Raw genomic sequence first — 14,443 nt, forward strand, 5'->3', positions numbered from 1 at the left:
CTTACTTTTTAAAAATTAAAATAAAAAATATATATTTCTTGCACATTTTATGCTATAGTTGAATAGAATATTTTCCTATTAGACTTTTACAGACCGGATGTGTGAACACTCTTTAAGCAAAATATTGCAGTCTAAACCACAAAACTCATCTGTTTCACAGCAGCTTGATCAATCGTCCTGGTTACTTTCATAACCTCCGTTCCCTGATGGAGGGAACGAGACGTTGTGTCGATGTAGTGACACTAAGCATCGCTCTTGGGAGCCCCAGACACCCTGATCTTTGAGAAAAGGCCAATGGGAATTGGCAAGTGGAATTTGTATGCCACTCCCCTGGACATACGGGTATAAAAGGAGCTGACTCGCAACCACTCATTCAGGTTTTGTGCTGAGGAGCCAAGACAGGATCCCGGCCATTTCAGTGGGTAGTTCAATGTTGTGGCAGGAGGGACACAATGTCTCGTTCCCTCCATCAGGGAATGGAGGTTACGAAAGAAACCAGGACATTCCCTGTCTGTCACTCACTCGACGTTGCGTCAATGTAGTAACACTAGGGGTCTCTATATGAAACACCACAACTAGCTGAACTGTGTTACATGAACTGGCGGTGCAAGACAGGCAAACCATTGCGTGCCTCGTAGCCAGCGCACCTGGCATCACGTAACCTCCCCCAACGCTCCTACGAGCATCGTCCGGTCCCCTGCACCTCGGGGACAAGTTGACTGTCCAAAATGGGGACAGGCCATCCCAGTTGTGGCCTCTTCTCTTCTTCTTTTCTCCCCAAAGAAGAATGGAAATCATTCAGCTGGCAGCCATAAGTGTCCACGTCGAGGGGGTGTCCATTCCCAAGGGGAAGACACCGCGGAGACCACAGCCTGCCTGAAGGGGAGGTAATTGTGTGGAAATATGTCACATAGCCTTACCGAGTCTCGTCGGCAGTGTCACATGTGGAGAATTCCCTGTGGTAGGTCCTACCCATATGGTACGGAGCTCTACAAACACGGTGACCGGTGGCAGAGGGAAACTCTGCACAAGGAAGACGTGGGTTTACTGACAGGGAGACCGTCTCTCAGAAGATACATCACACTGTATTACAAACAGGCAACCAGTGCATGTGGAGCACCTACCCCAGTACAGGGTCTAACAGCACACGTACTGGGCCGGCATCGAGTTTCTCCGCGAACTTGCCTGCCACAGGGCTAAGGAGGAAGGACATCCAGGGTCCACGACCTCGTGAACATGGCTGAGGGGTAAAAAGCGCACGTCTCCCCCTCCAGGAGGGGAAAGGCAGTGTACGTAAGTGGTACACCCGGCCAGTTGTCCCGCCAACTTACCTGTTCGTACCTGACAACACACGGGATGAAACCGGCTCAACCAGGAGGTTGTAGAACCTCACGAAGGTATTGGGTGTTGCCCAGCCCGCTGCTCTACAGATGTCTGCTAAAGAGGCACCATTGATTGGGGGGGCAGCACATCCTGGGTGTGGTATGCCAAAGTGATGGCGTCAATGACCCAGTGGGCAATCCTCTGTTTGGAGACAGTGCTCCCATTACGCTTTCCTACGAAGCAGACAAAGAGCTGCTCAGAGTGTCTAAAGCTCTGCGTGCGATCCAAGTAGATGCACAAAGCATGCACCGGACACAGCAACAAAAAGACTAAGTCTGCCTCCTCCTGGGGCAGCTTCGCTTGCAGGTTCACCACCCTTGGGAACCATGGGCATATAGCTCGGTCGGGGCCTCAGGACCAAGTAAGAGTATTCCGGACTGAACTCCAGGGACATGGTGCGCCACCATAGCGGCCACATACACCCTCAAGGTGGGGGGTACAACCGCCCCATCAGCCTCTCCTGCAGGAAGGAAAGCACCAACCCGACTGCGCATCTCTGGGGGTCTTCGCATCGGGAAGAACACCACTTAGCGAACAGCCGCCACTGCAAGGCATGCAGGCACCTCGTAGAGGGAGCCCTAGCCTGAGTGATCGTGTCTACCACTGCAGTCCGCGTCCCGTCCAAGGGCCAGACATGGACATCCCAGAGGTTGCCAGAGACGACGTAAACCTACAGGCGCCATTTTGCGGGCACAGGTGCAGTGAAACTGCCTTATCCACCTGGGGAATCACTGAGTATCCCCTGGCAGCCCCACCATCGAGGAGTAGAGAGTAGAGGAGCTCGGAGACCGGATCCAGGCAGTGAAAGGTGCCTGCCACGACCTCGTGAGCTCCTCATGCACCTCCGGGAAGAAAGGGACCGGGGCAGGGCCCAGGAACCAATCGTCAAGCCGCGAAGGTTCAGGGGGGAGTGGAGGGGCAAGCGTGGCCGCCAGCTCCGCGTCGGCCTGCGACTGGGTGACTGCACCCAAAGGTGGGAGCCCAGTTGAGTTCTCTGCGTCAGACTGGACCAGCCTGCTCTTCAATGTTGCAATCAAGAGCTCATCCATTTCACGAGCACCGAATGAGATCACGAACTCACCCTGAGACGAGCCGGCGGTCTCATCCCAGAACTCAACCGGGGCAAACGAGCATACTGGGGAATGGGAGGTCTGTGGGGGGTTACCCAGAGGAGTGGCTCCCATTGGGGTCCCCAAATCGCCCCCAGTGCTAACCGACGCGGCCTCATACCCATAGGTAGAAGGACCGAGGCAGGGAGCCGCTGGGGTGGCTTTCCCTCTGACGAAGGAAAGCCGCGACCGCAATGTTACCATGGTCATGTTCTCGCAGTGAGGACGTGACCCGTCCACGAATGCTGTCTCCGCATGGGCAGCGCCCAAGCACGTGAGACAGCGATCGTGGCCATATGAAACGGAGAGGTAACGACCGCAACCAGGAATTAAACACAGACGGAAAGGCATCTTTAAAAAGACGCTCTCTGTCAGTGCCACTCTTTTAGAGAAAATATACTCTTTTATTTGCAAGAATATATACTCTTTTAGGCTGTTGGAGTGCCCAGGGGCGTTCTCTGCACTCAACAGTGCACAAGGGGGAGAAACTGCTGTAATGCACTGTAAATCCAACAGCTTTCTCAGAGATGAATGGAACGGCAGAGGGATTCAGCTCGCTGAACACAAACGCTCTGCTCCGAAGAAAAAATCTGAATGAGTGGTTGTGAGCCAGCTCCTTTTATACCTGTATGTCCGGGGGAGTGGCATGCAAATTCCACTTGCCAATTCCCATTGGCCTTTTCTCAAAGATCAGAGGTGTCTGGGGCTCCAAGAGCGACCCCTAGTGTCACTACATCGACACAACATCGAGTGAGTGACAGATAGCTAACTATTTTATTTTCTCTTCATTTAAAAAATCTACACTATGCAAATGTTGCCCTGTCATATAAAATCTTAACAATACACTGTTTTTTATACAAACTTTCTCAGCAAATTCACATCGTCCTATGTTTTCACACTGTGAAAAGCATCCGTTACCATAATACAGCTGTTCATGAGGAACTGAAAAACAGTTAAAGTTGTAAACGAAAAGCATTTGACACTTTAAATCATGCAAGTACAGTTCATAAACAGTGCCAAGAACAAAGAACACCTACGTTTTTCAGCCTAATTAGTAAGGTTTAGATATGAGCAACAACATTCTGTCAATGACTTTCTAATACTGTAAGAAATGTGTTTTGTTTTTATGGTGAACTTGTAGCTTGAGACTGTGAGTTCTTCGGAAGCTTTTGTCAGGATGTTGTTAATCAATTATTTACATCAAAGTTTCACTCAAGTGTGATTCATTTGTTATAGCCATCAGATGTATTCTCATAAGCTGGCTCTTGACAAAAAAAGGATATGCGAGAAAGACAGAAATTGAAACTGAAATGTGCTGACGTGAAGAGCAACTTCCTGTCTTTAGGACTGGTGGAAATACATCCCCTAACATTGTCTAATGCCCTTTGACACCTGATTTGCATTCTAACTGCAATGTTTTTATCAGGTTTTGTTTCAGGGTTGTGTGCCAATCAGAATGGAATTTAGAGTGCCTTTCAAATTTCAATTCAGCTCCAGAATTTGAATTAAATTTAAACTGAGGAAGCAGATACGATGCATTATTGTAATTAAAATGTGAATTTAAGGAAGTAAAATTAAAATGGAATGGTATTTGAGAAACTGCTGCAAAGGTAGATTTTAATAATGCATGAAAATAATATGCATAATAATTGATGCATAATAATTTATGAATAATGCAAATGACTACAGTTGTTAAATCTATGTCTTCAGAAGCAATATGATAGGTGTAGGTGAGAAACATGTCAGTATATAAGTCCTTTTTTACTATAAATCTCCACTTTCACTTGAAATCTGCTTCTCACACAAAGTGATTGCATCGCTTCAGAAGACATGGATTTACCCCAATAATCATATGGATTACTTTTATGCTGCCTTTATGTGATTTTTGAACCTTCAAAATGTTGGCCACCATTCACTTGCATTGAAAGGACCTACAGAGCTGAGATATTTTTCTAAAAATCTTTGTTTGTGTTGTGCAGAAGAAAGAAAGTCATACACATCTGGGATAGCATGAAAGTGAGTAAATTATCAGAATCGTAATGTTTCCAGTTAATTGTTGGTCATGTGTCAGACAGATGCCTTTGGAGCGCCTCACTCTGGTAGTGTCACGTCTCACTATAGTTTTCAGCATCTCTAGCCATAAACGCTGTGTTTTTAGAATACTGTTTCAAATGAAATGTAGTTTGAACCTTTGAAAAACTAAACCCTTCATTCTGTTGTGCTTGGTCCTGCTGTCTTTGATGAAAGGCCGTGCTGCCTGCACTCAGTTGGAATTGCGCTGACTGCCCCCCCAATGCGCAAAAACATCAATATGGTACATCAAACTTGAATTGCTTTAATGGTAGGAACATTACTTTTTACAGAATGCACGTAACAGCCGGGTGCATGATTAACTGAATAACTTTTTTATCAAGTTATTTGTCATGTTATTAATCACACTAAATTAACATGTTAAATCTGTAGCCCTAGTTAAAAAAATAAATAAAATTGATCTCTGAAAACCATGTTGAGTTTGAGATGGCTGTTCTGACCATCTGAGAAGACTGTTATATATATTCAATATATATAGAAAGACATTTAAAGTTGTTGTAGATTTGTCACATACAGACTATGCAGTGGCATCAATCTTTTTTGGTATTAAAAAATCTTGTTCCTCAGAGGAACAATTTCCTTTGTCAAAGAACAGAAGTGGCTTCAAACTGAAATGTTAGGGGCCTGTGGTTAAGGAGACCCTTGTGTGGTAGAGTCTGGCCCACAGCTCTTATCTTTTCAAGGGCACCATAGTGTCTGTGATCATATACTTCCTACTGTCTGCTTCCTCCATAACTGCCTTTTCATCATACACTCGTTTAACTATTCCCTTTCTGACTGCCAGTTGTGCATGCCGATTGAAGCAGAACAGAGCTGGCAGCAGGGTGTGTGTTTCACTCCTGGGACTCACCCTCAGATGAGGGGATTTCATGACAACCCAGAGTGTATTTACATTCATGAGTCATCAGCTGCTTTAAATATTATTTGCCATTCATTATTCTAAAACAACACAAGATTATCTGCAATAGCGAGTCTTTTTTAAACATATTTATGTGACTTTTCATTCCATTTTTAATTGATACCATGAAGTAAATTATGTCTGTCTAATTGAATTTATGCTCACCATAACCTTAAAAAAACAGTGCTACATTGGTACAATGGTGGTATGTGATGGTAATCATGTTGCCATGTTACAGTAGCCTAAAAAGTATTTCACACTTAAGCAACAGATAGCATGGCCCCCACAGACCCCCTATTGAACATCGAGTCAGTTTGGGATTAAATGAAGAGATAGAAGCAGTTGAGACAGCCTAAAGAGAACTGTGGCAAATTCTCCAAGAAGCTTGGAACATCCTATCTGCCAACAACCAAGAAAAACTGTGTCCAGGAGTACCTAGGAGAATTGGTGCTGTTTTGAAGGCAAAGGTGGTCACACTCAAATATTGATTTAGCTTTTTTTATTATTTTTTTTTATGTATATTAGACTTTGCATGACATTAATTGATAAATGAAAACTATTTATGGCATTATTTTTGAAGACATCCTTACTATGCAAAATTTTTCACCAGTGCCTAAAACTTTTGCACAGTACTGTATATATATAAGACACATATCATGCCTGCGAGGATACCAACTGTGTATATATATATATATATATATATATATATATATATATATATATGCGCATACACACTGGGGGCCAAAAGTTTGGAATAATGTATAGATTTTGCTGTTTTGGAAGGAAATTGGTACTTTAATTCATCAAAGTGGCATTCAGCTGATCACAAAGTATAGTCAAGACATTACTGATGTTAAAAAAACAGCACCATCACTATTTGAAAAAAAGTTATTTTTGATCAAATCTAGACATGCCCGATATCCAGCAACCATCACTCCAACACCTTGTCCTTGAGTAATCATGCTAAATTGCTAATTTGGTACTAGAAAATCACTTGCCATTATATCAAACACAGTTGAAAGCTATTTGGTTCATTAAGTGAAGTTTAACATTGTGTTTGTGTTTTTGAGTTGCCACTGTATGCAATAGACTGGCATGTCTTAAGGTCAATATTAGGTCAAAAATAGCAAAAAAGAAACAGCTTTCTTTAGAAACTCATCAGTCAATCATTGTTTTGAGGAATGAAGGCTATACAGTGCTTGAAATTGCCAAAAAACTAAAGATTTCATACAAAAGGGTACACTACAGTCTTCAAAGACTAAGGACAACTGGCTCTAACAAGGACAGAAAGAGATGCGGAAGGCCAGATGTACAACTAAAAAAGAGGATAAGTACATCAGAGTCTCTAGTTTGAGAAATAGACGCCTCGCATGTCCTCAGCTGACAGCTTCATTGAATTCTACCCGCTCACACCAGTTTCATGTACAACAGTAAAGAGAAGACTCAGGGGTGCAGGCCTTATGGGAAGAATTGCAAAGAAAAAGCCACTTTTGAAACAGAAAAACAAAAAGAAAAGGTTAGAGTGGGCAAAGAAACACAGACATTAGACAACAGATAATTGGAAAAGAGTGTTATGGACTGATTAATCTTAAAAGTTTGAAGATTTTGGCTCAAACAGGACAATGTATGTGAGACGAAGGGTGAACGAAAAGATGTTGGAGGAATGCTTAACACCATCAGTCAAGCACGGTGGAGGAAATGTAATGGTATGGGGGTGCTTTTGTGCTAGAGAAGTTGGAGATTTATATAGAGTGCAAGGAACCATAAACAAGGAAGAATATCATTCCATTCTCCAACGCCATGCCATCCCCTGTGGTCAGAAATTAATTGGGGCCAATTTCATAATGCAGAAGGATAATGATCCTAAGCATACTTCTAGGTTATGCAAAAACTATTTGGGGACGAAGCAGTCCTCAGGAGTACTGACGGTGATGGACTGGCCAGGACAGTCGCCTGATCTTAACCCCATTGAGCTTTTGTGTGATCAGCTAGACTGTAAGGTGCGTGAGAAGTGCCCAACAAGACAGCCACATCTATGGCAAGTGCTACAGGAAGTGTGGGGTGAAATGTCACCTGAGTATCTGGACAAACTGACAGCTAGAATGTCAAGGATCTGCAAAGCTGTCATTGCTGCAAGTGGAGGATTTTTTTATGAGAACTCTTTGAAGTAGTTTAAGAAGTTCTGAAAATTTCAAATTGTAATAGTAATTTTTCACGTTTTTAATATCGTGACTATACATTGTGATCAGTTGAATGCCACTTTGGTGAATAAAAGTACCAATTTCTTTCCATAAGAGCAAAATCTCTACATTAAACTTTTGGCCCCCAGTATATACATATAACATTTTGTTGATGTTATGTACATGATCCCCTGTGCGCTTACGAGAAAGCCAGTGACTTTCAGTAAATTCATTTACATTTCCCTGGTAGCACAGACACCTTCTTAACAACAAATGCTAAGACAGTCAACTTCAAGTGACATCATTTCCTCACCAACTCATTTGACAGCTTTGGATGCAAAAAACCCACAAGGCAGGATGAAGGGTTTTTCTCACAGCAAACTACTATGTATACCGGAACGTAAAAAAACAAAAACAAAAAACAGGTGCATAACAAATACAAGCAAGCCTAAGTCACCAAGTTTGAGCTGGGTTTTTCCAGGGATATGTCAACTAAAGAAAAACACATTTCTAAAAAATCACTGGAGCAGATCAAATTTTTGACAACTATGGGCCAACTTTATTAATGGTGCTGGTTATCACCATTAATAAATGCTGATGTTTAGCTGTGACCCTGATGTGTCAGGTGTCAGGTTCCAACCTCCACGGTTTACGCTGCTGTGCATTTAAAAGCGCTAACAAAATGCTGCAAATATATAAAATCATTTTTTTATTTTTTATTTCACAGTGTACACTGTATATTGCCTAGTGCTGTCCCTTAAAATAACATATGAAACAGATGGCATTATTCCACAAATCATTTTTAAAGCAGTAATATGCTACATTGTTGTCACATAACCTAATAATGTTGCATGTGAATTGCGTCCAGTTATTCTTGGAAATAAATGGTTATCTTGAATGTTTTTAAAATAAATTTTGAGTAAAACGTCGGAACTTCTGGCAGTCTGATCAAATAATGAGTCAAAAAATAAGTGTAAAAAATTGTGGTGGTAATTTCGGGTCATTCTTCAAAATGGAAATACAGCATCCCACGCATCATGCTCTATTGTATACCACAGTTTAACAAATCTGGGTATTGTTTGCTTACAGTTCACAGTACTGTATGTACTGTATATACTATATACTGCCAGAATAGTAAGAATTATATGGTAGTATGCTTTTTTGTAGTCATAGAGAATGAGAAATGAGTATGTCATTATTGTGTCCACTATACACTACATGCTATACAGTATTTGTTTAGAGCAGGAAAATGTCATATGCACACTGTAAGACAGTTTGGAAAAGAGCTTTGCTGCCCACTACAGGAAAACTTGATATACACTTATCAGCCTTTTGTTTCGGAATGTTGACAGGTCAAATATTCAGATCTCATTCATAGCAGAGCAGAACTGAGAGCTGAACTTGATGTGAGGAACAGCAAGATACTTCAGCAACCACTCCAAAAAATAAAAATAAAAAAATAAGACAAATAAATAAATATATAAAATAATGATAATTTGGGAATGTTTGCAATGAGAAACTGTCAACCTTTCTTTCACTTTTCTCTTAAATGTAGATCCTTTTACTGAAGCTGTTTGCTAGAAACCACTTTTCACCTTCTGAGTAAGTAAACAACTTAGCAAATACATAACAGCATCTTCCTTTGAACAGCTATTTGTGTGAATAATCAAATGCCATTTGTATACACTTCTCTTACAGTAGTTGAAAAGATGTACATTTAAAACACACCATCCTCTCATTCGCTGTATTTTTGGGATTTTTCTTAAGGCAAACTTTAACAAATTTTCAAGCATTTGATCTCTGTTGCTCAGTTGTGTTTGATAAAACAGCCTTTCAGAAACATAGACATCTGCACTTCATGGCCAAAATTATGTGGAAATCCCCTTCAAATTAATGGGTTTGGCTATTCAGCTACATCCATTACTAAGAGTTACATGAAATCAAGCATGCAGCCATGCAATCTCATTAGCCAATCTTTTAGTAAAAGTGGGTGTTCCAGCATGGCAGTACCCCTCTGCACACAGTGATGTCCATAAAGAAATGGTTTACCCAGTCTGGCAGTGTTGGGGAAAGTTACTTTTAACGTTACTATACATAACGATAACAGGAATATGCATGATTTGTTTACCACTGGCATGGCAGCCAACATGAATTACAAAGAATAACCTCTGTCTTACTAAATGCTACAAAGTCCAACACTTGAACCTGCTTCATACACTCACTGAGAACTTTATTATGAACACTTGTACACCTACTTATTCATGCGATTATCTAATCAGCCAGTCATGTGGCAGCAGTGCAATGCATAAAATCACACAGATACGGATCAGGAGCTTCAGTTAATGTTCACATCAACCATCAGAATGGGGAAAAAATGTGATCTCAGTGATTTCCATCATGGCATGATTGTTGGTGCCAGACAGGCGGGTTTGAGTATTTCTGTAACTGCTGATCTCCTGGGATTTTCACGCACAACAGTCTCTAGTGTTTACTTAGAATGGTGCCAAAAACAAAAAAACATCCAGTGAATGGCAGTTCTGCAGACGGAAATGCCTCATTGATGAGAGAGGTCAACAGAGAATGGCCAGACTGGTTGGAGCTGACAGAAAGGCTACGGTAACTCAGATAACCACTTGTAGTGAGCAGAATAGCATCTCAGAATGCACAACTCATGGAACAGATGGGCTACAACAGCAGAAGACCACGTCGGGCACTTTATTAGGACCATAGTGTTCCTATTAAGTGCTCAGTGAGTGTATATCATTATATGCGGTGCCCATTGACAATGCCAGTGTCTAATTTTTTTTTTTTTCGCATTAGGACAATATTTAGAGGAGAATGCCAACCTAATATGTTTTAGGAATGTGTCTGATGATTACATGAAAATATAAAGATGCTTTTTACTGTCGCAGGTAAGTATAAAAGTGCATTTCTGTTTAGATATTAAAAGGCTTGACTATTTGAATGGATGTTTTTCGTGTTATGGATTTCTGAATTTGAAAATATTTCTGTTTTTCCAAGCATTCTACTCATGTTGGTCATGCTGTTAAAAGATCATGGAAAGTTGCCAGCATCTCACTGAGGCTCAGGTATGTGTTTCATATCAACAATGAAGGAATCATTGTTCTGCCACTGTTGGACTGGGATACAAGGATAGACTCACCATCGGGATTAAACCATGCAGCGCATCTGCCGGCCACTGCATGAGAGCAAAACGGGACAACCACCGGCACCAGTCTCACACCCGAGCAGCGAAGCGCTGACGAGCCAGCATTGCGCTCGCGCCCTGATGTACAGTGTTAAACACAGAGCAAGTTGTGCAGCCCATTTGAAACACAGAATTAGCTGTTATACACCCGTGTGATATAGAAAGTCTTTCTTTTGAAACAATTAGGAATAATGTGTACTGAAGACAATGAAGTACTGAAGGACATTTTTTTTTAAAGAACTGGATGCCAGATCAGATGTGATTTTTATGTATTAAAGTTTTACTGTATTGTGCATTTAAACAGTCAAAGATGATTCTCTGTGAAATAATTTTGTTTTGTCAAGCCATTTGTGCATGTTGGTCAATAAATATTATTAACAATTACTTTTGTGTTTCCTGTGAGTAAATTAAATAGATTTAGTTAAGTGTTGTCTAAAATTCTGCAATAATTATAATAAAAAGGAGAAAAAAAAAAAAACACTTCTTTTTTTTTCAGGTTAATTTTACCCAATATTTAAAAGTAAACTTTGCCTATATCACAAAGGTAAATTGCATTTTACAATCTAAGTAATTTTAGTTAGACTTTACTGGATATTCTTAACCTATATTGCATGCTTTGCAAAATTTGCTCATTGAAAGTGGGTGCAAATTGCTGCCTCAGTTTTTAAGGGGTAAATTCTATAGGTTGTTTTTTTCGGTGTGTTATAGCAGCAAAGGGAGGGCATTAATGCCACTAGTTTTTAAATTAAATGTTTAAAAAGCCCACATGTGTGTGTGGTGTTTGGGTGTCAACACACATGCCCAAGTTCTGGGAATGAGAAATACATTTGCATTTAAGGTATTTAGCAGATGTGCTTGTCAAGACTGACTTAAAAAATTGGCTGTAATTTTCAGCTGAAATCATCTACATATAATGCTTTTCTGCATATAACGATCATCTAAACTGCTGAAAATTATACCTTAGAAAAAGATAAGGGACCAAAGTGCCATAGCGAGCGTTTCTATAGCAGCAGCAAACACAACTGTCAAATTTAAAGGCTCAAATTAATGTTTTGAAACAAATGGGAGTCAAAATAATGTTCATATTTGGCACTAAACACAGGAATCAACCATCTGTACTAAAGAACAGGCCAGCGATGCCACTTTGTCATTTACAGTGCTTACCTAGGAGGTCAGAAAATAATTTAAAACATTACATTTCAAAGTGAGTAACCATATTATGCTGAGAATGGCAACTTCTGTCATTATTTACTTGCCCTCATGTCGCTCTGAGATCATATACTTTTATTTTATTCTATGGAACATATTTTTTGCACATTTGTTTACTAACAAAGACAGTTCATAGTTCATGTCAAGCTCTAAAAAAGCACCAAAAAAGTGGACCATACAACTTGTGTACTATAATCAATGTCTTTTGAAGTCGATTGCTTTGTGTGAAGTAAACAACAACAAAAAAATTCCTTACACAAGCTATCATTTGTCTTCAGAAGTCTTGGAATACAGTATATCACATTAGTTGTTTGTAACAGGTTCAAGGAATGAGGAAGCGGGAGATGGTGAATCTAGCTCAAAGGTAAATTTATTAATAACACAAAACACGTTCGCTTGAATGCGCAACTGTAGCTTCAGAAAAATCACTCAGCAAATTCTTAATGGAAATGGCAGCGGCCAACACACACGTAGCTTGTCAGCTGGGTTCTCTCTCTCTCTCACTCTGAGGTCTGGCCCCTTTTTATTTCCCCCGTCTCTCATTGTGAACATAGAAACAGCAATTACCATCAATATATCTTAGGTGAAAACATTATCGCTTCCTCTCTTCCCAGACGAATGCTTGACCACACCCTCACCTCCACATACCCCACCGCCCAACTCAGGCCAGGGGAACTGTCCGGCCTTCCGGAGAGAATTCAGGAGAATGCAGAAGTGGCCCACCACAAAGTGCAGCTTTTACCTGCGTGAATTCTTGTTGGCACGGCTCTGTCCACTGGACCGGGTCTGGATCTCCCTTTTTAGTGAGATAAGTCAGAGGGCTGGTGACATCTGAATAATTAGGCACAAACCTTCGATAATAGCCAGCCAGCCCCAGGAACTGTCTCACCTCCTTTTTGGTTTTATCAGTTTGGGGCTGCACCTGACCATGACCCAAGTAAAACTCCAGATACCGTACCTCCACCCGCCCAATTGCACACTTATTTGGGATTGCTGTGAGCCCCGCTCCTCGCAGCGAGGAGCCCCAAACAAACCGAATGGAAGTGTCACAAATTGGCGTAAACCAAATGGTGTGGAGAAAGCCATTTTTTTATGGGACATCAGCATTAAGGGGATCTGCCAATATCTCTTTGTTAAATCCAGTGTTGAATAAAAGTGAGCTGTGCCCAACCGATCGAGCAGTTCGTCAACACGAGGCATTGGATAAGCATCAAATTTCGACACTGCGTTAACTTTCCTATAATCCACACAGAAACAGACTGAGCCATCGCTCTTAGGCACCAGAACCACCGGGCTGGCCCAATCACTATGGGATTATACTATTACCCCCATATCGAGCATGGCCTTTAATTCTTCCCGTACTACGTATTTCTTGTGTTCGGGTAAGCGGCAGGGACTACTATGTACCACTACCCCTGGGGTTGTCTCGATGTTGTGTTTTATGAGATTAGTGTGGCTGGGGAGAGGCGAGAACACGTCAGAGAAATTATTTTGCAACCTGACAACCTCCGTACGTTGTGACGGTGTGAGGTGGTCTCCACATGGTACTGGGGTGAACTGATTGGCTTTTAGATTCACCTCCGGTCCGAGCTCATCCCTCTCTGGAACTACCATTACCAAGGATACGGGGGCCGCCTTTCTCCAGAGTTTTAGTAGGTTGAGGTGGTAAATGTGACGTGCCCCGCCCCTATCCATACACACTACCTCATAGTTGACTTACCCGACTTGCCGTGTAACCTCAAAGGTCCCTTGCCACTTAGGGAGTAATTTTGAGCTTGATGTGGGCAGCAATACAAGTACTTTATCTCCCTGTGCAAACTCCCGTTGTCGAGCTTCCCTGTTATACAGCCGGGACTGAAGTTTTTGCACCTGTAGCAAATTCTCCTGTGATAGTCGCCCCAGTGTGTGGAGTTTTGCTCTCAGGTCAAGAACATATTGAATTTCGTTTTTGCTCTGTGAAGGTCCCTCCTCCCAATTTTACTTCATGACGTCTAAAACACCATGGGCCTTATGTCCATATAACAATTCAAACTATGAAAACCCCATGGAATCATATTTTTTAAGGTCTTATTAAATCATTTGACTAAGCTGTCCATTTGTGGATGGCACACGCTTGTCCAAATCGATTTAATACCCAATAAATCGTACAGCTCGTGTAGTGCACGTGACATCAAAGCAGTGCCCTGATCAGTGAGGATTTATTTCGGGATCCCCACATGGGAGATAATTCTGAAGAGTGCCTCCGCATCACTACGTGCTGAGATGTTGCGCATAGGCACCGCCTCTGGATATTGCTTTGCGTAATCCACCAGGACTAGTGCAAATGATGCCCAAATGTGGTCCGTTCTAATGGCCCGATGAGGTC

Source organism: Myxocyprinus asiaticus, chromosome 6, assembly GCF_019703515.2.
Source record: "Myxocyprinus asiaticus isolate MX2 ecotype Aquarium Trade chromosome 6, UBuf_Myxa_2, whole genome shotgun sequence".
Classification (NCBI taxonomy): Eukaryota; Metazoa; Chordata; class Actinopteri; order Cypriniformes; family Catostomidae; genus Myxocyprinus; species Myxocyprinus asiaticus.